Below are 5,408 nucleotides of genomic sequence, written 5' to 3' on the forward strand. Positions count from 1 at the left end.
TGCCACGGTATTGACCGGGGCTGACCCAGAAATTGTCTTTATTGGCTATTGACTGGTGGGGCCAGCTGTGTGTGCTTGAGCTTTACTGATGTGAGCCACTGTAACTGTAGACTATATCTACCAAAGAGATGGATTTAAAAGGGCACAAAAAGTACAGCTTTGTCCCTTAAACAGTAGCTCGCCGGCCAAATGCCAGTTATAACTTTGAGGACCAGTCAAAAATTGGTCCTGCTGGATAGTTTCAAAATAATTTCTGTTAACAACTGAGTGATATGGTTTAAACTATTAGAACAATACAAAATGCCACTGTTCAAAGATGTGAACCAGTGAAAGCGCTTTTGGCTGATTTTGATAACAAACTGACAAGTCACTGAAACGGTGTCCTGTGGACTTTGGAAATGAAGCACAAAACAAGCCCCATGTTTCCCAAAACCAGCATTTCCTCATCAATATTGTTCCAGTGGTGCCAAGAACCAGACAGCAACTGTTCACTTTCCAAGACAACTTCTAATGAATATTTGATCATTATTTATTTTGGTTCCAAGAAAGCGGCCAGTGTCAGGGGAGAGAGAAAAAATGTGAATGTTCAGGTGTAAATTGATATGGAGACTATGTACACTTCTATTGATCATGTGCACTTTTATAGTTGATAAGCCGTATCATTGATACCCCTGAGTTGTGGCTGAATACTCCCCATAGACTACACATCTTGCTGGTGATTACACATACAACTTCTGATATCATGTTAAAGGTGCTGGACACTATTGGTGACTACATACAAACTTGCTTGGACGAGCAAAGGAGAGCTGTTTAAAGTATAATACGATGTGAGAAACAGCTCCCTCTGAAGTAACATAGTTTTTGAGAAAGAGGTAATTTCTCACTTAAATATTAAAAGACTTCAGGCCTGAAGCCTTTTTAGGCATCTGAAAGCACACAAATTTCTGCAACAGAGGTGGTTTTCTGTCATTAATCTTTTGCAACTTTGATGACCATTTAAGTCAAAGTTTTCACAGGTTTGTTAATTTATGCATACGTTGGGATACACAAAGTGCGAAAACTGGTCTTTGACAATTCCCAAAGGTGTTCAATGCTTTTAAAGAGTTGCTCCAAGGCTGAATTGGGTTTGTACAATCTTGGGAAAGTTTGAGTGCATTCCTGAATTTTGAGGATATTGAGTTTGACCTGTGGCCGGTCACAAACATGCCTCTTTAAAAATCTACAGACCATATAGTTGTTGTCATCTTATAAAGTCACATTTCAAATTTGGCACTTCAATTTCGAGTATCAAAGCTAATGCAATTTTACAAACTTTCAACAAGAAATTAGAGACTTGTCATTTTTTTCCCACTTTCGTTAGCATTCTTTCTACTGGAAAATGAGTGCATCAGAAAATTTAAGTTGACCTTGAAGCAAGAATGATCTATTCACCAAGAACTTTAATTTACCGTACAATGGATGCTAAAAAGACCATGTCATTTTCCAGGAGCCTGCATGAAGCTATTGTCATTTTTCCTCGTCTACTTCATTGACAAATGGACCTACCAATACAAGTTGTGCATAAAGTGCCTGACATCATGCACATGAGTGATTGAAAGGATTGGGGGGGGGGAGGGGGCGGTATTGAGTCGGAGCAACATTAGTTCTGTATGAAGTCCCTGGATTTACAGCCAGGGCCAAATTTTACAACAAGTAGCTAAGCACAACAAAATTATGCTTACTATAATAATTAGTTAACCAGCCAATATACCATGTCATATGTACAATTTGTGACTGGTATCCTGCTCATTATTGCTAAGCAGGGATTTTTAAACACTATTTTGCTGCTTAAGCAACTCTATAAAACCCAATTTCACAGTGCTGCATAAGCATTAAATGTTGTTTCACATTTTTCTGCTTAGCAGAAATGAGCAGGATACTAGTCCTCAATGTACTTGAGACATCAGTTAGGCTGATAACCTTATTATGGTTAGCATTATTTTGTTATGCTTAGCTGCTTTTTGTGCTTAAGCAGCTCTATGAAATTAGGCCCTGGAGAAGATGATGCACATGGAGTTCACTGCCAACATGAAGGAGAGACAACAATGAAAAACCATCCAACTTCAAAACTCGCCTCGGATCGAGGTAAGAGATACAAGGTCTGACAGAACCCTGGGAGTTTGCAACACGCAATTAACGAGGTGAAGAAAGGAACAACGATAAAAAAAAACATCGTTTGCCGTCCACGTAAAAAAGACCTGACGGAATAGCGGCGACAGCATTCATTGAGTTCAGGATGCCACTGTCTGGAGGCCTGCCCTTGATGTACCATGAGACAATAAAAAAAAACAATTCCCCTGCTATTTCTTGTTAACATTTTGTGTGCGGTCAGCGGAGGATGAAATTGGAGACAAGGAGGAGGTCTTTTAAAAAAAAAGAAAAAAAAAAAGGAAACTTCATCAAGTTCCTTTTGTCGAGACATGGCTGCTTTTCAAATGATTATTACTTTACCAGGTAGCCTCTTCATTTCCAAAGAAAACATAGTTGCTGTGAAAAGGATAGACTATTTTGATCAAGGTAATATTTTAAAAGAAGCAAACAAAATTGTTTTAATGGCCTGATGCTTCGACCCTAGCAGAGTCTTTCTCGAAAGTGTAAACCAGGAAGGTCGTTTTGGTTGGCAAGCAGTTTGCAACAGCAAATTCTATGTTATCATTTTAACAAAAAAACACAACAGTCCGCCACAGCAGACAACTTTTGTCACCAAAACACAGTTTTAACAATTTTGCTGTTGGGAATCCTCTCCAGGATAAATATTGATATTAGAACTCATTTGATAATCTCTCCCATGCTAGGGTTAGGGTTAAGCTTAGTGAAGTATTAGGATTTGGAAAGGGGATCATCCTTTTACAACTAGATTTGAAAAAGGGGATCATCCTTTTAAAACTTAGATTTTTCTGAAATTTGAAAAATAAAAAACCTGCTTTTTCAGACTGATTTATATACAACAATTGTCAGCTAATTAACTGCCGGTAAAATGTTATTTGCACTACACAGACAAAACCATAACTAACCAATTTTGAATTATCAAATGCGTTATCAAAGACCTTAGTGTTAAAGCAACTGTCTGATAGACCTGTTGCATATATACAACGTCACAGGAGTAGAGCGTCCTTACGTAGTACATTGGGAAACATAGTTAATCCACAACAACAATACAACTAAAATTTCTGAGCAAAATGTTATCCATATTTCTTCTGCCGAGTATGAATGACCCTTTTCCACATGTTAATGTTTATGCCAAACATGGGCTAAGAGTTGACGTATATGCAGGCCTGATACTTCACGGAGGCAACGAAGGCGGTTGCCTCCGTGTCCCCTGGTCATTGCCTTGGTGCCCTTGAAATGCTCCAGTACAAATTTGCAATTTCATCATAGGGTGCCCTTTACCAAGAAGAAATTGCCTTGGTGCCCTTGCCCTTTCAAAAACGAAGCATACAGCCCTGTATATGTATCCGTATATGTATCCAGAGATTTGCAAACCTCTTTAATTCTTAAGACAGTTGGTACCCAATGCTTGGATGCAAGGGGTGAAGGACCTTGCCCCCGCCCCCACCTGTTAAATTTCGTGGAGCCCCCTACACTAACACAAAATCCTGAGTGCCCATTGTCCCCCCCTAAAAAAACCTCCCGGATTGGCGCCTGGTACTGGTGCCAAGTTTATGAAAAGTAAATCTGAGACTTAATAAGATTGGTTGATCATGCATCATACCTTTAAATGAATTTGCTCATTTGGTACCTCCATTGACCCTTCGATACTCTAATGGACCTTGTCCATGAGGTTCTTCAAGTGTCTAGTAGTCTGCTGCACACTCTCACAATATCATAAAGAATTTTCTAAACTGGATGATCATAATGCCACAAGGGGGTGGGGTGCATTAAATAAACAGACGATCCTAGCAACTTAATTATGCCAGCCCTTGGAATTGAGGTCCGTATAAATCATTGCTTGACAGCATCTGTATGATCCTAGGGTAGTGCCAGACACAGGGTGGTATTGTGCATTATGTGTGCAGCGTCCAATGTTGGGGTGAAGTGAGCTTGAGTTCCAGGTTTTTGTTGCAACGGGTTTCGAGTCTAACCCAAGACTTGGAATCTAACCCGAGTCTCGACAGTCCATACTCATAACTCAGTCTTGGAATCGAGGATTTGAGACTCAAATTCAAACAGGTTAAACAGATTAAAATTTAAGTGGGTTTGAATCCTGTCTATGTCCCTTTAAGTGTGAAAGTCAGGATTTTTAACAACTATTAACATCTTTAAAATCTTTAACTAAGTTACCATTAATAATAATAATAATAATAATAATAATAATAATAATAATAATAATAATAATAATAATAATAATAATAATAATAATAATAAGCATTTATATAGCGCCATCTATCTAGAAAACTAATCCGAGGCGCTGGAGAGAAAAAGAAACCGAAACAAAGAAGTTGTAAAACTGGTTTTACTGTAACCGGGTTAGCATGACAAGTGTTCATATTTCATGTATTTGCCAATCATACTGCATCAAGTGAGACATGACCATGGAATGACAGTGGGGTTAAACTTCCCCATGAATTTAGTGGGGTTTCATTTCTTGGGAATTGGTTATGTAGTGTGAATAAATAGTTTTGTTAACCCTGGTATTTCTATAGCTCACATGTTGACTTTTTACATTGTTTCCTCAAGTCAACTTGTGGGCCGCAACGCAGAAGTGTACTTATCAGCAATCCTTAAAGGCAATGGACACCTTCTGTAATTGTCAAAGAACAGTCTTTTTCATTCGGTAAATCCCAACATATGCTTGAAAATAACACACCTGTGAAAACTTGAGCGCGATTGGCCACCAAAAGTGCAAGAGAATAATGAAAGAAAGGTGCTTTCAGATGCCTTGTAAAAGGCCTCAAGCCTATTTGAGTGAAAAATTACCTGTTTCTCAAAAACTATGTTACTTTAAAGGGAGCTGTTCTCACAATGTATTACACTATCAACAGCTCTCCATTGCTCATTACCAAGTAAGTTTGTATGCTAACAGTTATTTGTCAGTAATTACCAATAGTGTCCAGTGCCTTTAACAGCATTAAGCATAGAGCCTGCAGGCACTATATGTAAAATTTCTTTGATTGGTCTTTCTCATCCCGAGCAAGTCCTCCATCATGAAAGTAACTCCAGCTCATGTAAAAAGAGCATGGAGCCTTTGGTCCACTTAATACTTTAATCCATAGCGAGTCTTGCCGATCACCCTCACTGCCTATCCAGCTTCTCACCTCCGCTCCTCGGCCTGTTCCATGATCTTATTACCACTCAGTGAGCACATCCTAAACACAGTCACTGTTTCAAAGCCCTTGTTAGAGGGGAAAAAAGCCTTTTGACTTACCTCC

This window comes from Asterias rubens, chromosome 1 (assembly GCF_902459465.1).
Source record: "Asterias rubens chromosome 1, eAstRub1.3, whole genome shotgun sequence".
Classification (NCBI taxonomy): domain Eukaryota; kingdom Metazoa; phylum Echinodermata; class Asteroidea; order Forcipulatida; family Asteriidae; genus Asterias; species Asterias rubens.